Consider the following 23,520-nt stretch of genomic DNA (forward strand, 5'->3'; position numbering starts at 1 on the left):
GATGAAAATTCAACAGAAAGATAGCTCGATTTGGTGCCCAACGTCTCCCCCCAACTAGCCTTTTGCATGTCCTCATGAAATTCGCCACCTCTGTAGGTCTGGGTTTTCCAGACGGTTGGCTTCCTAGAGTTGAGCGAGATCATACTCTTCAGCAATCTCTGTCCCTCGAACCTTAAAGCCTTATGAGAGGAGGATTTCCTTCCATCATTCACCCGAAACATTATATGGTGGGGTGTAATTTTCCACTGGCAACTAGATGGTGGGGAACTGGAACCGAATCCCCATCCACCAAACCCTGCATGTTCAAACGCACGCCACATACCTGGGCCCCCTGGTGAGTGCTCGTGCAAAATTCGATGCTCCAAATGGTTCCCTATTCTGGACAGTTGTAGGTGACATCATCCACCTTTTCTGACAACAATCAAGGGCTTCATCTTAAGATGTGACTAATTGTTTGACACAAAGATCAAGGCACCATTTTTGTGTCCTTAGCATTCTTTCCCTATTTCCCTCAATTCCCAAAAAGGTGTTGTGTTTAGTGAACATGGTGATTCACCTTTCACGTTCTCCTCTTACTATAAATGGCTTTGTAACTTGATTGGACTCAAATGTATTAAAAGCCTTTTGCCAACTGATCTGATTAAAGGTGTAAGAGGTGAGAGCCCTTAAATGAATGTCTCCCACATATGGGACCAGGTTAAATCCTCTATCCATGTGCAGTAGATACCCATTCATGCAAAACTCACACATCAAATGTTGAGTTGACACGTCATGGATCCTCAATATGCGGAGGAATTGTACACCATCCTTTACTTCATAATTAATCTCATTCTTGATGCTCTCCATGCAGAATAAAAAAAAATGTTCATCTAAGAATAAAGAATAACAAGAAGCAGGGGAATGACATGCCATCACCTCTTGTGCTAAGTTAAACATCTACTCCTTATCAGCTTTCAACTCTACCACTTGCTTTTCCAGCTGCTCCATCTTGAGCTGCTACTTCACATGCCTCAATCTCATGACATCTATACGCTCCACATATTAAAAAATAGTTGTGGAGGCTCATTCCTAAGTTCTTTTGACCTCACTTTGATACTAAGCTGCAGTGGATTTCCAAGTCTGCACTTTGGTTGTTAGGGACGGTCCTTAAACAATCGTTCGACTGGGTCTGTTTCAGTGGTAGCAAAAGTTGCGGCTATCTGGTCCACCTGAGTCCCTACTCCCACTACTGTGACTTTGGACATTTTGGCCTACCGCTTCTATTTCTTCACCTGCTTCTGCAATTTGTGTACCTACTTCCTCAACTTCCTAACCTCTGTCTTAAGCTGCATTGTTTCTCTAAATTGCTACTGGTATTTTTGTTTGACAGGTAGTCTTCAATTTTCACACAGCTCCACCCATTCTTGTTTAACCAAAACCTCCTCAATTTCGGCAACTGGTTTAGCTGGAGGTAAATCCCCCAGGATAGCTTCTTTTACGTTGACTATCGGGTTTCCTTCCACTACCCATTCTTCCTCGATTATTTCTTGTTTTACGGCCTTCTCACCTGGCCATATCACTAGCTTATTTTTCGGGACTTCTTCGCTTGGTCCCTCCTCTTCGCCAATAGCTGCTTCCTTTTGTTGTGTGATCACCACGACCAGTGGTGCCCTTGTGAGATGATCACCTATTAATGTGTTTGCTGGAACCCCTCCTGGTTCCCCTGCCTCAGGGATATCTACCTCTTCTCTCCTTTCAGGCTCCGAAGTGCTTATCGCCTGGGCAACATCTATCCCACCCGGTTGTGGTCTTTGTGATAAATTCAAAGCAGGAGGAATGGAAATATCTTCTTCTGTGTGCCGAGGGGAACGAGATACCCTTTCCCCTCTTGGGATAGAAGAGAAAAAGGAAAATTGGCAGGGATCTTTAGTGTTTGGTCTCAAGGGATGTTGGTTATTGTGGATTAGCGCCAGCCTCATGCCCTAGTTCTCCCAAAACTTCCTCCATAGGTCCCATGGTTCTCCCAGCTCTGAGCTCTTCTTATCCTGGTTCATCCTCTTCCATTGATCCTATGGTCAGGGTGGTCACAACCTCTTCTTCATTTGGGTTGCCTTCTTCCATCGGTTCCATGGTGGTAGGACGTCCTTGTGGGGTACCTTTGGCTCCAATATCAACCAATTCTCCCATCCCAGCTTATTGTGGTACCTCCTTTGATGTTTTCATGCTATCAATTTGCTCTGCTAGCTCTAGAGTCGAGGCTGGTTCTTGTGGAGCAACCTCGACCATGGTACTAGTGGGCCTTTCTACGTTGACTCCTGCGTCCTCCATCGGTTCTGTAGTTCCGGCTTGCTCTTGAGGAGAAACCTCTTCTTCATGTTTTTCAGCTTCCATTTCCATCTCCTCTGGGTCCTCTCGGTTAACATAGTCATCTTCTTCTATAGATTCTTCCTCCATTTATTTTGGTTCATTTTCCCTAGTGGCCATAACGGCTGCTATCTCTTCCTTTATGGAATCCCAAAATAGCTCCCATGGAATCAGAATCCATCTAATTGCATTTATCACCAGTAGCTGGACCAGCCCATGGTGGGTAATGACCGCCATCACCTATCGCGACCGTTGAGAAAAATGTGACATCAACTTAAGACTCCTTAGTAAGAAATAAGGCACATTTAATGAAAAGGCCTCTACTTGGGGGAATCAGAGATGAGCTAATATCCGGAGATGATATTTAAACACAGTAGAGTATCTCCTTTCACAAGTTATATATTTTATGACAAACTCTTCTACCTCTCCCCATGGATGCAGTAACGAGTTTTGGTCGTATCCTTGACCCTTCTGGGCAATGCTTTCTCCTTCCTACAAAAAGTCTTCAGGAAACTCTGGGAGGGAAATCCTTCTTGAAAACCATCTCTGTCCATTTTGAGGGAGCCTGCTAACTTCTGCAATGGCTTCCTTCATAACAGGGACTTCTATCCCGCGGACCCGAGAACTTTATTCTTCAAGATTGAGTGTGAATTCCACTACAATTGCCTTGTTAGACCCCTCAACCTGTCAAAGTAGACATCCCAACCTACATTTTCAAATACTTGCCATACCTCCTGACTATTTCAAACTCTTGTTGAATCTTCTGGCTCATGCTGCACAAACCGTCCACCCATCGTTGTAGAGGTGGGATTAGCATGAGGAATACAATTAGCTGGTAGGGGAAAATGATAGGGACCCAAACCGTTAGTAGTAGTAATAACGACATGGTTGCCTCGGGGAAAAGGATGGTAACCGTACAGTTATGTTTGAAGAAATCTTAGAGAATGATGGCAAGTTATGGCAGTACAGTTGGATATTTTGAGTGGTTTAATGCGGCATGTTGGGGAGGTGACCGATTATGACTTTTTGCATACAAATACACATTCCAATGCATCAAGGTCATGATTACGAAAATCATTGTAATCATTAAATTTGGTTTGGTGTGAATCGTGTGATATGAATGCATTTTCATTGGTACGTCGTTGTTTATTATGACGGGACCCCCCCCCCCCCCCAACTTAATTACGGCCATTCGGGGCATGTATTGGTGTCTTTTTGGAATATTTTAATTAAATTTGTAAAATTCAATGGAGACGTACCTGGGGACCTACCTTGTGGTGGAGTAACAGCACACAAAGTAACAACAGCGACAGAGTAATGACAACAACGAAGTAACAGCACTGGTGGAGTAACAAAAGCGACATAGTAATATCACCGGTGGAGTAACAACAACGGCGGAGTAACAACACCAGTGGAGTAACAGCAATGACGGAGTAACATCACCGACAGAGTAACAACAACGGTGGAGTAAAAACAACGGCGGAGTAACGGAAACGACGAAGTAATAGCACAGGCGAAGTAAAAGCAACGGTGGAGTAACAGTACCAGTAGAGTAATAGCACCAACGGAGTAACAGCACCAATGGAGTAATAGCACCAACAGAGTAACAACACTGGTGGAGTAACAACACTGAATGTTACATTTCTCTTGGCCATATTCCTTTGTTATTCCTGCAAAATACAAATAAGTAAGTAATAACAATTTTTTTTTTTTTTAAGAGCAGAGTGAGAGTGTCCTTTATACCAACAACCACTAAACCAAATGAATCAAAAAGGTGTTTGACAAAGGAATCTCTAGAGGCTGGATGGTGGTATAGATTTAGATGATGTCCATTTACTAAGAACGAAGTATGATTCCCATCTATTGTAATTAGTCTAACTGTTCCATTGTCAAATACTGCGTCCACTTCATACAGTCCCATCCAACGAGTGCGAAGCTTGCCTTTGAAATCTTTAAACCAGGAGTCATAAAGTAATGCCCAGTCCCCTTCATGAAACACCTTGCTCTTGATAAATTTATCATGCCATTTCATTCTTTTCTTAAACAACAGTAGTTTTCTGGACAGCTACTGATTGAATCTTGTCCAACTCATTCAGCTGTTCCAGTCGGTGTTTCTATGCTTCTAATAGGTCTAGGCCTACTTCTAAAGTTGTTCTGAGCGTGATAATCTCAAATTCTACCAGAAATAGGGGGGATTTACCATATACTAACTCAAATGGAGAAAAGTTGGTTGTGTTCTGCCATGTTTTTCTATATGCCCATAAAGCTTCTAGAAGTTTCTGAGCCTAGTCCCGGTGCTGACTTGCTATTGTTTTTGTTAAGATATTTTCCAATATCTTGTTTCTACTTTCCACCTGTCCACTCGCCTGTGGATGATAAGGGGTTGTCACTTTATGTTTAACCCCGTATTTCTGCATCAACTTCCCTATCATGTGAGATGTGAACTGCACCCCTCCATCTGACACAATTTCCCTTGGAGTACCGTATCGAGCATAGATTTCTTCAAAAAGAAAGTCTGCCACTACTTGCTCTGTTGCTCTTGCGACTGCTTTGGCTTCTACCCATTTAGTCACAAAATTGGTGCAGACCAAGATGTGAGCTTTTTAATGAGAAGGTGGATTGAAAGGTCCAACAAAATTGATGGCCCATTTCTTGAAAGGTTTGAGGACTATCTGGGGATGCAAAGGCATTTCATCTGCTTTCCCAAGTTTTCCCATTCGTTGGCAACTATCACATCTACGGACATAATCCCGAGCATCAGAAAAGATGGAAGGCCAGTAGTATCCCATCTGCAGCACTTTGTGGCCTGTTCTCTTGTCTGCAAAATGTCCTCCACAGGGGTCGTCATGGGCAGCCTTTAATATCTCATAGATGTCATCCTCTGCCACACAATGTTGAATCTATTGGTCAACCCATGTATGAAAGAGATATCCTACCATCCATGAATATCAAGTACTATGATGAATAATCTTCCTCTGATCCGTATATGACAAATGACGAGGCACCTTCCTTGTAGCAAGATAATTAGTAATATCTACATACTATGGAGTGTTAGCAAAAACTGCAAAAAGATGTTCATCTGGAAAATAATATTCAATTGGTGTATTCTTACCATCATTTTCTATCCTATACAGGAATTCTGCAACCACATTGTCCTTCCTTGGCTTATCTACTATAGTAATTTCAAATTCTTGTAGTAGCAAAAGTCATCTTGTAATGCGACCAGGGGTAATAGTTTTATTCATTAAATACCTGATAGCTGCATGATCAATATGTACAAAGGTAGGATACTTAATAATGTAATGCCAGAATTTGTTGATGGCGTAGATAACGACAATGAACTCTTTTTCAGTCACTATGTAATTTAATTCAGCAGGGGCCAAATTCTTACTAACATAGTACACTACATATGGTACCTATCCTCTTGTTGTCCTAATACTGCACCAACCGTTGTCTGGGAAGCATCCGTGTGAATATGGAAAGGTAATGCCCAGTCTGGCCCTCTAAGGATTAGATCACTATAGACCAATTCCTTGATTTTTGTGAAGGCTACATCACAGTCATCTGTCCACACAAAATCTGCATGTTTTGTCAGAAATTGAAAAAGTGGATGTGCTACTTTAGCAAAATTTTTTATAAAGCACCTGTAATAACCCACACAACCAATAAATTTGCGTACCTACGTGCGTGTTTTGTGTGTTGGAAAGTGAAGAATCACCTTTATTTTAGTTGGGTCCATCCGAATTCCTTCAGCCAAGAGAAACTGTCCCAAAACAATTCCTTCCTCCATCATCATATGGCATTTCACCATACTTAAGGAGACACGCGCCTGTATGCATCTTTAAAGAACTTTTTCTAAATTTCTCAACCCTTCTACAAATGAATCTTCGTATGGGGTAAAGTCATCAATGTAAATTTCAACACTATCATCCACCAAATCAAAGAAGATCCCCAAATTTCCCCTCTGGAACGTTGCAGGTGCATTACACAGGCCAAAAGGAAGGACCCGGTATGCGAATGTTCCCCAAGGGCATGTGAAAGTGATTTTGTCCTGATCTTTAGGAGCTACCTGGATCTGGTTATACCCACTAAATCCGTCTAGGAAGGAGAAGAACATTTTTCCAGCCAATGTGTCCAGAACATGGTCAATAAATGGTAAAGGAAAATGATCTTTTTGTGTTTCCTTATTTAATTCTCTATAATCTATGCATATCAGCCATTTAACATTTTTCTTAGGGACCATTACTAATGGAGAAATCCATTGGCTATCTTAAATAGGGTAAATAAAACCTACGTCCAGTAATTTCTGAAGTTCTTCTTTCACAACATTTTTCAATGCAGGGTTCATCCTTGTCTGAGGTTGTCTCACATGATGGCAATATTGCTTAATATATATATGGTGGGTACATAAATTAGCACGAATTCCATTCATGTCTGAGTAATCCCAGGCGAAGGCTTCTTTATGCTTCTGAAGGACATCTACGAGTTGCTACTTTTGGGATTCTGACAGGTCAAGGTTAATGTTCAAGGTATTTCCTAGTTCTAATTCTACAGGGATACTTCCATGGGGTGCAACTATGGGTAGCTCCTCAGATACTTCTGTTGTTTCAATAGTTTCTTGAGTTTCATAGCTTAAGATGGATTCTAGGATTTATTGATTTGGCTCTGAAATGGAGCACGGATCATCCATAAAGGAGGTGATTACATCATCCTCCATCTCCATTTTTAACTAGAGGGCCTGTCCAATAGTAAGGACTGGTCATAATTCCTCATTTTCTGTTTCAAGCTCCTTCCTGGATAAGATTTTCTTGCTACCTGTTGGTTTTGTGGATGGGTTTGGTTCTGCAGGTGGGTATAACACTAAATTTTTAGTGTTGTTCCCATTTGAAATGACCATGTTCCTTTAACGGCACCCAATGTAAGCATCTGCAGTAGCCAGCCATGGCTTACCTAAAATTAGGGGATGGCCACCAACCAATGATTGCACATGTAAGACAAGGAAATCTATGGGATAGTGCCATGAATCCACTGAAATTGTTACATTTTCTAACTTCCCTACTGGTTTTACTATAGATCGCTTTTCCAGTTCTAACACTGTAGGTGTATGTTTCAAGTTACGAAGACCTAATATATGCATAGTTTCAGTGGTGATAACGTTGATGGTAGCACCCAGATCTATCAACACATTCGGAATTTCTACCCCATTAATTTTCACTATTATAATTGGATTCCCTGGATCTCCATATTTTATAGGCATTGACTTTCCCATCATAAAATTTGATAATTTTCCCATGACATGAATAGTAAGGGGGTCTTTGGATTTCTTTGTAGGCTTGTTTGAACAATATTCCCTAAGAGTCTTTGCATATATCAGTACATCCTTCATAGCTTGTAATAGGGGAATTTTGACAAATAAGTTCTACAATTCACCTAATAAGTCGAATTCAGCCTGAGGGCTTGATTTACTCAAAGTCAGTCTCTCTGGATTGGGTGGTTCAGATTGATGTTGTTTTGCAAGAGGCTCCCGGTTTCTACCAATTTGTTTTGGTTCCTTATTAATTAATTTTGATTCTTTACCTTCATTATCAAGTTGTTCAATGATAACTGATGAAGGTTGAGCATCGATTGTCCGTCCTGATTGCAAATTCATTTCATACAACTCTACAGTGGAAATGCTATACGAAAGTAGGTTAAGAGTGTTAGTTTGATGAACTCCCTTATTATTAGGGTTCGAGTTAGGTTGGATTGGAAGCTAAGGATGGATAGGTTGACTACTAGGAGGCACATTAGAGGGCAGTTGGAGTTGCTGTTGTGGCATTAGCTGAGGAAGCTACCCAGGAGAAGATCCTCGCCAAGTTGGAGCCCATGGGGAGCTCGAACCAACTTGAGGGTTCCACTGCTGCCATGGACGAAACTGGTATTGTAGCCACATGGGTGGATAGGGCATGGACTGAGGATTCATATTGAAATTGCTGAAATATTGAGATGGCTCTGAGTACATATCTTGATTTCCCAATGGTGGTCAAGGATGCCATGGCTTTTTAGACCCCATGAGGTACAACTGCTCCATGTCTTCTCTTATCCCTTGAAACACTACTTTCAGTCTTGGCAAGCAGGGGCATGAGCTTGTTGCATGATTTAATTCATAGATTGCACATTCCTCTATGGAGTTCAATGGAAATTCCCTCTTTGGATGCTTCTTTCTAAACTTATGGAAAAATATAGCCATGGTACTTTCCAATTCCAGTTGCTTCTGTTTCACTTGTAGCGTATCCATCTATGTCGATAGAGTACTCAGGATATTCGTTCTCAAGTTGTCTAGCAGGTTTCCGATTTCTACCTTTGTAACACCCTCGCCAGATACCTTTGCTGACTGAATCCCTTGTCTGTTTCTTGCGAGCCCCCTTGAGCACTAAATGCATAGTTCACAGATAATCTCGAAGCTTTCCTTCGAGATATCTCCCTTTCCTACGATGTTCAACAATTCCAAAGAGTCCTCACGAAAAGCCCAGAGGAGGATAATTTTTAAAATATCCTTATCCAGGTTAGAGTGACTTGACCTCTGTAATGTGTACTTAAATCATTCCACATAGTCTTCCAAGCTCTCGTCTTCTTTTTGTGTGAACTTAAAAAGTTCCTCTTTGATGTTCCAGGATTTGCAGTAATCCTGGTATTTTTCCAGAAATGTTGTCAGCATATCATCCCATGTGGAAATAAAACTTCCTTTGAGGCCCATAAACCATCGCAGAGCTGTCCATTTTAGCATAGCAGGGAAATTCTTTAACTTTTGGGTGTCAGTCATGTAGTCGTACCCCTGGCACACTATGTCAAATTTGAATAAAAATGTGTCGGGGTCTTCTCAAACAAGGCCATGAAAGATTGGTAAGGCTGCTAATGGAATAGGCTTTGTGGGTGCACCATCCCTTTGATCCCTGACCGGAAACTTGATAGTGGAGGTTATAGGAGTCATAAATATCCTCCAATAACTGCTGGGTATTGTTAACACCCAGGTTGTTCCCTATGACTCCCAAGGGAATACGGCCGGGGTAACCACTAACCAATCTTTGGATCACAGTTCCTAGCCAAACTGTGATCAGAGAGGGCTCTCTCTTTATAATTTGTCTCTGTTTTGATGGTGTTTTAGGCTAGTTATTATGCTCAGGTTTTTTGGTTTATATTTTGGTTGAAGGATTTCTTTCGGGGCTTAAGGTGTAGTGTTCAGAGAATAGTATATCATTGGGCAATGGAGTCTAGAGTTGTGAAATGCTTTGAAATGCAGGAGTGGTGATGTTCAGACTGCAGGGCCTATTGTGTATCTTTAAACAAACAAATTTAAACTTAAGTGGTGAAGCATGGTCAGCCAACAAAAAGCAATTAAGAATTCTCTACTGAGCTGGTGATATGAAAGTGAAACATGTTGCACAGGAGCAAACTTGAATTCCTGAAACAAAGCTCACTGTGAAAGATATATTCTGAAAGTGCAGCAATTAAGAATTACACTTATCAAGATTACAACTGAAGAAAAACATTCATTAACAACACAGATTGAACTCAGGGTATTCCTTGAATAAGTCCTGAAGGTTATTCTTTTTCCTTGTTGCTAAACACTTGGAAATTAGAAACATATATGGGTTGTAAAAGATTAAAGCACATAACAAAGAGAGTTACAAAAACTTATTGTATTGTGGAGTACACAGGAATCCTGCAGTTTTCAACAGACACCAGAACGCATTCAACACTTCAGAAATCCGAGAAATTCCATCACTTTCTTTATTAAACTCTGAAAGGATTACAGCATAAGAACTTCTTCAGGAGAAATCAACAACAACCCCTCAAGCTTATGCGAGGAGCAAATATATACAAAACGTATTACAAAATATCTCAGGCGTTGAGTCATCTGAGAAATGAAATATCTTCACCAACTTTTCAAGATATTTAGATCAGAAAGTTATTAAATCATTTAATACATAGTAAATGCATCGTTATTCTTGTCAGAAGATATTTTGGCCTTTGGAGGCCACTGAGTCGGTTGGAGTGATCTGCATTAATACTGAGAAATGCGCTTTTGGAGCTGTCCTGCTGTAGCTTCTCGGCCTGGACACCTATAGCTTTTCATCTTGCTTTGTTGGCTGTGGGTTCTGCTGAGTTGGCTCAGCTTTCATCTTTAATGCATGTTGATTTTATTAAACTGTGCTCTGCATGACAGTTCATATTTTTATCAACAAAATTTGGTGAACGGCTCACTGTTTACAAAATCATTTGTATTGCTTTGGTCCACCAATCATGTGTAGGTAATTGATGCCTGAGGATAGCATCCATAGTCTCCTCTGCCTCTGTATACTTATAAAAATTGGGAGGGGCCTCAAACAGGTGTTTGATTTCATTCATTATAAAAAATAAATTCTCTACTCTGTTATAGAGAGTCTGTCCTGTGGCTGGCCCTGTTTCCTCTGAGGTGTTGGGCTTCTCATTGATCTGACTAGTGGAAAATGTGTTGACCCTTTTGGCATACTGGTCATGTGTGAACAATCTCCCTGCGCTGTTCAGTAAGCTAGGGAGCCCTCTGTTTTCTAACACCTGAAACTTCTCCAAAAATCTGTTCACCTCAGTCTGCATATCCTGGGTTCTTCTTTCCAATGTCTGCACTAAGTTTCTCAGGGTGAGAACCCTCTTGATTAACTGAATGTGCTCAGTTCTGTTTGGAATTCCCATGGCAGCCAACTGAGTGCTTGTCCTATTGTTAAGCACATTGATCATCCTGGTGGCTATCTCAGGCATGTTGCTTAGAGCAGCACTTGCTCTCTGAATTTCAGTGTGTGCTTTTGGAATGAGGTCCAACTGCTCATGGATTGTTTCAATATATTGCCATTGCTCATTGATAGATTGACCAATGTTAGCCCACAACACTATTTTAAGCTCAGCCACCACCTTATCTAATTTGAGCTCATTTTCTAGCTCTTTGATTTTATCTTTGAGGGCTTTTATCTCCCTACCCTTTTCTGCCACAGACTGCTTGGATTTATCATATCTGTCATTCACTTTGGCCAATTTATCCCTGGTCTCATTCAGCTCTGTCATTTGAGTTTCCAGGACCTGGATCTCATTCCTCAGCTTTTGCATGTCCAGGCTTGGGGCCTGCTCTGTTGCTGGTGGTGCTGCTGAGGTGGATGTTGCTGCTTGTTCTGGCTGTTGAGGAGGAGGAATAGTAGGTGGAGCAGTTTCCTCAAGATTTATTACTTCAGGAGGAGGCTGGGAGGTCTGTCCTTCTTCTCTTTGTTTCAAAGCTGCCTGTAATGCTGCCTGTGCAGCCTCTGATTCTCCCAGCTTTTCTTGTGCCTGGATGAGCTGTTTATAGAGAGACACCAGTAAATCTGTGGCTTCCTTATCATGCCTCTGCTGGGCAACCTCATCTGTTTGAGGGTGAATTGTGGCTGGCATTTTTATCTTTTTCTTCAAAGCAGCCATGTCTGCATCCCTTAACTTCAATATCTCTTGGATGCCCTTGATATCTTTGGGATCATGCCCAATCTCAATAATTATATCTTCTAAGGACCTAATTCTGTTGTCCTTAGCCTGTGATGATGCCCTTTCCAACTCAAGTTGGGCAGCTGTATTATTAAGGCTATTTTCCAGCCTGTAGTTGTCCAAGGTTTTGTCTGCCAAGGAGGCATAGACCATCTCACTTGTTTGTTTGTGCAACTCAATTTTATCCATTGGGTGGATGTCTTTGGCCAGGACCTCAAGATTGGTCCTTATATAATCTGCATGAGTTTGGGGTTGTGCTACAGCTGGTAAAAAATGACTCATGATCATCTTGCCTTCACTGACATCAAAAGCAGACATCAGTCTTTGCTGGTTGGTGGGAGCCATCTTCAACAAATGATTATACAGCTGTATTTTTATGGGCTCACTCCTTTTCTTTATGTCTATGAACTGTTGTTTGATGCTCAGTTCACCCTCCCTCTGTTGGCTAGAGGAGCTGACTTCTCCTCCCACAGTTCTGTTATGTTCCCCTTGGAAGGAACTTGCAGATACTTCCCTGCTAGGTGGGCCCATGCCCAGAGACTGCCCTGTTGGCATTTCCTCATCCGAGAAAGGGTTCATTCTCTGTCTTTTCTCACCATGAATTTCTGATGTGGTCAAGGGAGTCTCTCTGTCCCTTTTTCTGCTAGTATCCTCCTTTTGTGGAGTTTGGAGGATTGATGCATCAACTGATGTTTCTTGCCTAGGAGGCATTGTATTTTGTGCCTGTTGTTCTGTGGAAATTGGGGCTTCAACTGCCCCTTCTTGCTGTGGGGGCTGCTCATTATTATGCTGCCCTTCTTCTTGCTGCATTTCCTGTTGTTGTTGTTGTTGTACCTGTTGCTGCACCTTCTCATGCGGTGGCTATTCAGTATCCATCTCTTTTTCCTTGCCCTTGCCAGATATATCTTCAGTGGCTTTGGGTGCTTGCTGGTTTGTAGTCGAGGAGGATGTAACTGCTCCCACTTGTGTGCTTGGCAGTGAAAACACCTTTGAACAAAGTTCAAGGTCAGCCATTTTTTTAAGATTCCTCACTGCTCTTTGATTCAGCTCTTCTTGTGTAACCGGCTCTTCTAGGGTTCCTCTCCTCCATTTTGCTTGGTTAGCATGTTTTTCAATGTGAGGGATTTTTAGATGATCATAGCCAGAGAGCCTATATCTGAGCCTTCTCAAAGTGATGAAGTGGTTGGGGTCATAAGGTTTCCAGAGGAAACTAGTTTGAAGGCCAAGGGACTCAAGCATCCTGTCTGCTTCTTTCCAACCTTCCTCCCTTTGGTTATAGACAAAGTGGCCCAGTTGGTTCCTGACTTTCAACTGTGCTTTCTTGCCTTTGCCTGAAAAGTGAAGCACATCAACATTGCCAAACTGCCTGAAGTATTCTAGGGCAAATAGCCTCATAGGCACATATCTGGGTAGTCTGTAGGGAGGCAGTTCACACCCATACATCCTGATGACAGTGTGGTGCTAGTAAAAGTACCAGTCCCCAATGCTGTATGATTTGGATAGCTGAAGGATCCTTTGCATTTCATTTGTCAGTCTCAGAGGAGGTGAGCCCATCATCATTGACATAGCTGGGTGGATGAACTGATCTATGAACTCACAATAAGTATAAGGAGTTTCTCCTCTACAGTGGAAAACAGATGACCAATAGACCACTGATCTTGGATTGCCTTGGGCATCCTCTCTTTTGATTGGAAAAGAGAATTTCTGATGTTGATGATATAAGATCAAGTGGTAAATGTAGGAGGTATACCTGAACACTTTTTCTCTTGCCAGGTTCATTAGTTGCTCATGTATTTTGTCTTCTATATAGGTGGCATAATCATAGCAGATAGGAGACTTGCCAGGAGCAAACATGAGCATGATTACCAGCACAGTTTGATCAACAAACTCAATGGAGTTGTAGCCCAAAATGGGACTAATAATGTCTGCCAGATCTCTGCCCAGTTGGTTGAGGTATACCTGATTGATAGGAGGATACTTCACAGAGTCAGAGCCAATGTATAGCTGGTTTAGTTTGGTGATCTGAGCATCTGTCATTCTGGCTCCTCGATTTATCAGGTCTACCAGTGATAGAGGGACCAGTTTCTTCTCAGTCCTGAAGCAGAGCATATCCTTGATAGCTTCTGGGGTGACATAAAACACAGCTGATCCTGAAGGGTCAAGAACTGCCCTCTGAGTGGGGTCATAATTTTCAGCACACAGATGGATCAAATCAGGGAATTGGTTAACTTGAGGGAGTTTGAAAATAGGGAGGAATGAGCCCCATATCCCCAGCACATCTGTTCCAGCCTCATGCTTAGCCTTCAGTTCATTGAGCAGGTGGATGTGGAACTTAGTACCCATCAGCATTTCCTCTGAAATCTGATAGTCCATGTCTGCCAGAGACTGCCATTCCAATTGTCTCTGAGGGGCATTTAATGGAGCAATGTTTAATGCTATTGGAGCCACTGGTGGATCCATGACTTCTCCTAGAATTTTGGATAGAGTTGCTATACAGAGCAACACCAAGAGTTTTCTTTGAGGGAGAAATGTGAATTGTATGGAACAGAGGGTGAGTGAGACAGTTGCAGCAATTGAAATACTGCTTAAAGGACTGACCAAACAGTAGCAGGACTGAGCAAAGTGTTTTCTGTGGTGAATTTGGTCAGTTAAGGTTCCTAGTTCACGACTGCGCGAACTAGCTGTGAATTTCAACTCAATTTGTCAAATGCGGCCCTGCAGGGGTTTAATGGCTTCACTGGCTGGATATAAGTGCAGGCCACAGTGTGTTTAACGGTGAAAACAGAGTTTTAAAGTCTGTTAACAGTTTATTTGCGAAATTATGGATAAAACCAGGTTTATGGGATGATTTTGAAGAGTACCTGGTGAATTCGTCGGCAAGAGTTGCGAATGCAGGTGCAATGGAGGCTCTGTCGGTCTCAGAATCGACTTTAGCAGGCTGGTGCTGGTTTGGACGTGAGCAGCATGCAGAAATAACAGTAGTGTCTTTTGCCAAAAGTGGAAAAAACACGAGATTTTGGCCTAAAAATGGATTTTTGGCAATATTGGCGCGTTTTTGGGATGACGTCAGCATGACGTCATCGGGTGGGGTCGGAGTCGGATGACGTCAGCATGACGTCATCGGGTGAGGTGGCGAGCTGCTATTGGTCCACGGAGATGATGCGGTGGCAGACACATTGGCACGGGGGCGGACAAAAAGGTTGACGCGATGGCGAGGTGGCAATGACGTGGGGATGATGTTGGATGAGCGGATTGACCGAAACCGGAAACGGTTAGCGGTTTTATATCACACCGCTATAGCTACGGAGGTGGAATGTGTCAGGCGTACCTCTGATGCATTGTGGGGAAGGCGCGTGGCGGGCACCTGACGTCACCTTCTGACAGATATCGGAAGGTATCTGTCGGACGTCGGGGCTGCTCCGATATGAACGAGGGCCGTCGGATCACATGGGTCCGATCCGACGGTTGACGGAAGGGTGATGTGATCGGACAATACGGATGGGGGGGCGGGATTAATTTATTATTTGTTTTGGAATTTGCGCCCGGCGGAAAACATTAGGATATGGTGTTTTGTAAAGTTTTTCAATGTATTTTGAAAAATCAAACATATGCGCCGAAACTTTGGATAAGCGGCAAAAGGTGGGTTTTTGGGTTATTTCACAATTTGAAAGGGGTTTATGGGTAGGAAGGGGCTTTTATAAGGTTTTTTCTTTACAAATGAAGGTTTAATGGGTGGAATGACTTTAAAGAAGGGAGAGGGGTGAGGTTTAGGTTCATCAAAGTGACCAGATGCCAATTTGATCCCTGACAGAGGATTTATTGGCTATAATGCCAAGGGGAGGGATATTTATACAAAATTTGGGGTTTATACACCATGGTGTTAATAATAGTAGGGGAAGGGTAACATAGGGGAATTACATAATAGAGTTAGAGTTAATATAGGGGAAAATGTGAATGGGGGGAAATCACTAAGTTTATTTGAAACTTACTTAGTTTTAGGGAGTAGATCAAAATGAAAAGAATTTTAGACAAGAAATGTGGCTTCTAAAAAGATTAAGAACCACCATGAAACCATAATTTCTTCCATGAATCTCAACTGATGAGGGAGTGTTAGTAATGAAATGGAAAAAGGGGAAGAAGGGAGGTTAGACATGCTTCTTGCTTGCTGCAACTTGATGAAGAATAACACCTTCTCAATTCATTGATTTTGCTTTGGTAAACAAAGTTAGCACACATGCAACTTATAAGAAATGACCTTTCTGCAACCCCAACTGCCTACCCATCTATTTGCCTAGCATTTTTTATTTCTTCTTGGAGGGTGCACTTGGACTTGCAGACCCTTACTTGCCTTTTCTTTTCTTTGGCTTTTTCTTTTGTTTTTCTATCTACTTCTACCCTTATTTCTTCCAAGGTCCCAGATTAAGCTGTTGGGAGCCTTTTCTTCTCTACCTGAACTACTTGTCTGCCAAGATTAAACAGTTTGGACAGACTTCTTTCTCTATTCTACAACTGAAAATTCAAAACATGGCATGATCCAGATTAGACTGTTGGACCATCCATCAAAATTGAGTCCACATCAAGCTAACAGCACAGATTATATTCTTATGGTAGTATGTGATCTTTGCATCATCAAAGCAGAGCATATTTGGACCTTTTCATTGCCAATCATGAAATATGAAACCTATTGGTATAGGTAGCTAACAGTGGCTCCACATGGGGATGGTATTTCATTTGAAAGACCAAGAACAGCAGGTCAAATTGCCTTGCCCCTTGACTGCTCTCACCAATCTTGAAGTTTGCTGCTTTGAAATGCCAAAATTGTGTGCTTCTCTTCTTGGTAGAACTCTGATTCTATTTACCTTTTGCTGGCAGTTTAAGAAAACTTTGAGAAATTGCATTTTTACATGTTGACAGAAAATAATATATACATCTGGATATATACAAGGGAAAACTCAGGCTGCACTTATGGGTGATATTCAAAATAGTGCTTCAACATCCTGCCATTCACAGGACCTTCATCCAAATCAGTTTCATTAAGACTCTTAAGGAAATAAGTGTTGTTTCCTTGTACTGCTTGGACAGCAAATGGTCCTCTCCAAAGGGAATCAAATTTTCCATGTTTTCCCTTATCCTCTCTTCTTGAATCCCACTTGAGGACTTTGTCACCAATGTTGAAATCTTTTGCCTTAGTTCTCCTATCAAAGGCCTTCTTTAATTTTTCTTGTAGAACTTGAACTCTGCTGAAAACTTGGTCTCTAGTTTGCTGTAAACATATGATTTGATTGATTCTTCTTTGCATATCATTTGGTTCAGCTTGGCTTTCTTGAAGAAGTTTCATAACAGGCACTCCTAGTGATGAAGGAAATTTGGCTTCTAATCCATAAACCAACTCATATGGGCTGGTCCCAATTGATCTTTTGGTTGTTAGTCTATCTGCCCATAGGGCATTCACAAGCTTCTTATGCCAGTTCTTTTTGTTCTCTTCTAGCACTTTCTTTATGATGTTTACCAGACTTTTATTTGATGACTCAGCAAGGCCATTTCCTTGGGGATAGTATGCAGTAGAATGGCCCAAGGTGATGTGAAATTTATGGCAGAAGTTCACCATTTTCTTGGATCTGAAAGCAGCAGCATTGTCTGTTATTATTTTGTCAGGACAGCCAAATCTAGCCAATATGTTGTTCTCCAAGAACTGAATGATAGTGGAATCATTTGCTTGTCTGCATGGAACAGCTTCAATCCACTTGGTGAAGTAGTCTGTGGCTGTTAAGATCCATCTATGTTGGCCTGAAGATGAGGGATGAATTTCCCCAATGAAATCCAAGCCCCATTGTTGAAAAGGTCTCTCTGTTGCAATAGGCCTTAAGGGAAGTGGCAGCAACTGTCTCTTTCCCTCAAACACTTGACATTTATGACATGAGGTGGTGAATTTCTTGACATCAGAGAACATGGTGGGCCAGTAGTACCCAGCCCTTAGTATTTTATCCACAGTGGACTTCCAGTACAAGTGTCCACCACAGTCACCTGCATGAAATTCCTTTATGATTTTGTCAGTTTCATTCTCGATTAGGCAGTTTAGCAATATTCCTTCATGGTTTTTCCACAATAAATTTCCATCCATAACACAAAATTTAGAAGCTTTCATTTTTAAGAACCTACATTTAGTTCTGGACAATCCTAGGGGAGCACACAGGTTTTGCAATACATAACATATATCAGAGTACCAAGGGGATTGTTCAAAGGCTACATTGATCTTTGGAGTCGCCAGCTCCGGTTCACTGTCCAGCTGGTTGATGTCTAAGGCTTGGAAATTTGCTTCTGTCATTAGTTTGGCCAAGCCTTGCCCTTTTATCAGTTTTGTAGGTTTTATATCAATATCAAATTCCAAAATGTTGGCAATCCATTTTCCTCTTCTGCCCTCTAAATTTTCTTGGGTGAGAATGTCTTTGACAATAGGACTTGGTACATAAGCTATGACATGTGAATAAAGGATGTAGATCCTAAAGTCCTTAATGGCTTTAACCAAAGCATAAGCCTGCTTTTCCATAATTTGATATTTTAAAGGTGCATCCCTAAGAGCTCTGCTAAAGAAAGCAATTGGCTTCTCATTTCCTTGGTCATCTTTTTGTAACAAAACAGCAGCAATAGTATGCTGGGAGGCAAAAGAGAAAATGATAAATTCTCTGTCAAATTGAGGATTGGTCAAGACTGGGGTTTGGGTAAGGGCTAGTTTTATACCCTCAAAGGCTTGATTGGCTTCAACAGTCCACTTGACTTTTGAATCTTTCTTTAGCATGTTATTTAATAATCTGATTAGTTCTGCTAAGTTTGGGATAAACCTTCTCAAGAAATTGATTTTTCCCAAGAATCCTTGCAACTCTTTGACATTTCTTGGGTGGGGCATTTGTAGGATAGCCTGTATCCTATCTGGGTCAATTCTAATGCCATCTTTAGAAAATAATGTGGCCCAATAGCTTACCTTCCTCTAAACCAAACAGGGATTTCTTGGGATTCAAGGAAATTCCATATTTTCTGCATTTTAGGAAGATCTGTCTCAAATGTTTTATATGTTCTTGGTCTGATTTTGAGAAAGGTGTAAGGTCATCTAAGTAAATGACTAAAAAGTCATGAATCTCCTTGGCAAAAGCAATATCCATTGCTCTTTGAAATGTTGCCCCTGCATTTTTCAATCCAAAAGGCATCTTTACATATTTGAAGGTTCCCCATGGGGTTGTAAATGCAGTTTTGTCTTGATCATCAGGGTGCACCAGGATTTGATTGAAGCCCGAGAATCCATCAAGTAATGAGATCCTTGAGGCCCCTACCACTCTTTGGAGAATGTGATCCATCTTGGGTAAGGGATAGTTGTCTTTGAGGGATACTTGGTTCAGATTTCTTAGGTCCACACACAGCCTTATTTCACCAGTTTTCTTTCTTGTAGGGACTAAGTTGGAGATCCATTCAGAGAATCTGATTGGTGCTATGATGCCAGCCTTGAACATTTTCTGTACCTCTTGTTCCATTGCTGGGAGGAGCATTGGATTGATTCTCCTCAGTTTTTTTTTAAAGGGTTTTTTATCAGGCTTGAGAGGGATAGTGTGCTGGATTACAGAGGTGTCATAGGACTTTAGGTCCTCATAACTCCATGCAAAAACATCCTGGAACTCTTTAAAGAGGTCAATGTATTTAGGCTTTTTATCAGGAGGTAAAGATGCAGACAATTTAATTATTTTGGGTTTGTCAATTGTACCTATGTTGCATTCTTCAATGGCTGCATTTAAGGGCTGCATTTTTGGTTTTCTGGGAATATCATTTGAATCAAAGATGTCCTCTAGTGGAGTTAGGCCTGTTGGTAGAAAATTGTCTTTCAGCTCTATGATTTCAGTTTCAGCATTGGCCACTTCCTCACAATTGATTGATTGAATTTGCTGAATGTTGTCCTTGTTGAAAATAGTTGGATTTAGCATTTGTTTTGCTGTTCTAGGTGATATTGGGTGAGTAGTTTTTTGAAACTGTATTTGTGATGGACTTGCTCTTTCAAGTATTTGTGATTGACTTGCTGTATCAAGTATTTGTGATTGACTTGTTGTATCAAGTATTTGTGATTGACTTGCTGTATCAAGTATTTGTGATTGACTTGCTGTATCAGTGTCAATATTTAATCCTGCAAATTCTTGTTGCAGAGTTAAAAAATGGTTTATTTGCTTGTCATCCTCAAATACTTGCCAATCATTAACATTGTTTGGAATGGAGGGTCTGTGTTTTACCTCAGCTATAAAACAATGATGGGGCTCAAAAGGCAGCTTGCAGGTACTTGCAAAGGTGGCTAAACTATGAGCATGCAGATTGTGGGTTCTAGGAATTTTAGTGATTTGGAATTCAGAGAAAAAGTTTAGTACCTCAGCAACAGCAGACCTATAAGTCCTTAGTATTTTGTCATTGGTGACAAAGTTTCCCTTCACTTGTTGAATAACTAAATCTGAATCACCCATGATTGAAACCCTGGCAGCTTGTAAGAACTTTACTAACTTGAGGCCTAGTAAAAGAGCTTCATATTCTGCCATGTTATTAGTACATCTGAAGTTCAATCTATAGGCTCTGCCTTCTGCATGACTATTTTCTTTATTGTGTACCCAAACTCCAGCTCCTGCCCCTAACTTGTTGACTGAGCCATCAAATTCAAGGAACCATAGAATATCCTGTTGGGAAGGAGATTTAATGATCTGTTCATGGGCTGGCAATGTGAGTAGAAATTGTGGTTTTTCCTCTAGCTTGTCTTCTAGGACAGTTTCATCATTTGATTGGGTATGCTTGATATTTAGAACAGTAGCAGTATCTAGTGTTTGATTGACTATTGTTTCATGGGTGGTAATTCTTTCATTTGAGTCTTCCTCCTGTATGAGTATCTTGGTTTCAACCTCACCTTTTGAGGGAGTTGTGCTGTCATTGAAGAGAATGTATGAGTCTATGTCTGAATGGACAGCATATATGGGAAAGTTTTGAGGCTTTTCTTCACTGCTGACCATGTATTTCATGAGTGTTTCTCTGTACAGTCTTTTTGGTTGCCCAAAAACAGAGATGGTGGCATATGACATGTCTAATTGTAGGGAACCTTGGAGTTTAGCTCCCCATGATCTTGATAACAACATCCCATACTTAGGTGGGATATCAGCAACAACCACATCCATTAGGATTGTCTTGTTTGGGTATTGAACCAGAGACACACATAAATCTTTTATGAGACCCAGACACTTGACTTGGCTGGAGTCAAAGGAAAATAGGTCCTTGTATGGTCTTGTTATGTCTAGATTCAATCTCTCCATGACTGCTTTTGGCATGAGATTGTGAGAGGCACCTGAGTCAAACATTGCATTATGTAGTATTTTATCATGAATGTGTAAGCTGACATAAAAAGGTAATACCCCTGTGGCTACCGTTTTTCCATCCACTTCTGGGCCAAACAGTAATTCTGGGGTGTCATCCAGCACATTGACATCATCTTTGTTGCTAGTGAGTTGAAGGGACTTTTTGATCTGTAGTTTATAGATGTCATGCTTGGCTAGTTCTGAGAGAGGAATTGCTATCTTTAGTTTGCCAATTTCAGTTTCTAGGTCAAAGGGTTTTTCAGATTGGGTCTTGGGGTTATGGATAACAGTCCTTTCCTTGTTCATTAAATCTTCTTCTTGATTTTTATCTTGACTTTGGGACTTGCCTCTTTTACTCATCTCTTGGGGAGTAACATTTAAATTAGGTTGAGAAGGTGAAGTGGCCACAGGCTGCTGTTTTAAGGACAATGGTTCAGTAATCTCTTCAATAATTACTTCTTCTGCAGGTGAATTTGTTTTGTCATTAGGGTCTGTGACTATGGCTCTTTTAGGCTGCTGATTATCCTTTATCTTTTCTGGCTGATTTACATTCACAGTTCTGCTCCTCAGCTTGTATTGTTTATGGACTTCATAGACAGCAGTGTCATAGCCTTGTTTAAAGTCAAAGGATTCGCCTGATTTAGTTTGGAACAATTTGATTTCTTCATCCTCATGATCTTCTTGTGTTAAAAAAACTTGACTTTCACCATCTAGACCCATTAAATTAATCTCAGGATCTTCATTGGGCTCTGTTGATGTGGAAGTTTCTGCATAATTTTCTTGGAAAGGGGGTCTTATGTCTTGGTCAGCACTGGCCTTGCCAACATTTGGGTTTTGAGTTCTCCTAAAATTTGGATTCCTAGGAGGGTTGTTTTGTGGTGCTTCCCATGATGATTTTCTCTCAACCGATTCCACTCTGTCACCTAATCTCTTCATTCCAGTGAGTATTGCATCCAGCTTTTGATCAAAGGCAGAGGGTTCCTCTTTGAAAACAGTCCTCTTTTCCAACCTTGCTCTGTTTCTTTTGGCAATCAGGTTAGCTTCCACTGTGACAGCAACCCTTTGGGCTTCTGCAAGGGATTGAGGATCTCTTTCCTTCAACTGATAGGCCATGTCAGGGTCAAAACCATCAGGGAATTTGTACAAAGCTAAATCAGGAGGGGGTCTTAAATTTTGTGGGATTGCGTTATATACATTGTTAAATCTTGCACAATACTCCAAAACAGTCTCTTGGGAATCTCTTTTGATAGTGTCATATTCCCCAAGTATGTGCAAAGGATCCTTCTTCTTCTCCCATCTGCTAGTAAAGGCTTGATAAAGCTCATCAGGAGTTGTGATGGAGTTTGCATTCAGGGATCTAAACCAAGTTCTTACATCCCCAGTTAGGCTTTGAACAAACATCCTCATTCTGACACTGTCATCATCTATTTCATAGGTCTCAAAATGGTCTTGCATCCTCTTAGCATGCTGGACAACTGTCAGAGGGCCATTGGAGTCAAAATCTGAGATTTTGGTTTGGTAATCTTGGGGTAGAGATGCAGCATTAGCTGGTATCTGCAAGGGTGCATATCTGTTAGCCATATTTACAGGGTTTAGAGGATTAACAGGGACAGCTGGGATAATAGGAACTGTGGGTACTACAGGGGTAATAGGTGAGGGTGAACCTACAGTGTTGGTCAAGGGGATATGTGCAGTGGATGAAGATGTGAGAGGAGGACTTTGAGATGTGGATGGTGAAATAGGGGAACTAGGGGTAGACCGAAAAAGGACCTTGCATGGAGTAGAGATAAGGCTAGGATGATCTAAATCTGAGGTTAAATTAGCAGGTTGCTCCTGCCTTTGCTGCCTCTTGATGTTTCTAGGGATGGTATTTGGATTATCAACAATGATGGGTGGATTAGGGTCAAGATTTACCCTAGTATGCCGTGGATTTTTCTTGGGAGCCAGCTTCTAACTGTTTTTTAGGATTTTATAGGAAGTTTTTATATCTGCAAGGACTGGATAAAGATTTTGAAATGGCTATATATATTTCAAAGCTGAGATGAAGACTTACTGAAAAAGCTCTTCCCTAAAACTGTCAATGTGACACAGAAACAGTTTTGAAGGCCTCCTGACTGATTTTAGGGTTGATTTACAGCTTTGAGAGATGTATAGAAATTGGAAAATCCTAAGAAGTCCCCAGCGGAGTCGCCATTTATGTTAACACCCAGGTTGTTCCCTATGACTCCCAAGGGAATACGGCTGGGGTAACCACTAACCAATCTTTGGATCACAGTTCCTAGCCAAA

Source organism: Pinus tabuliformis, chromosome 9 (genome assembly GCF_031772625.1).
Source record: "Pinus tabuliformis cultivar Carrire ecotype Pingquan chromosome 9, CPIR1, whole genome shotgun sequence".
NCBI lineage: Eukaryota > Viridiplantae > Streptophyta > Pinopsida > Pinales > Pinaceae > Pinus > Pinus tabuliformis.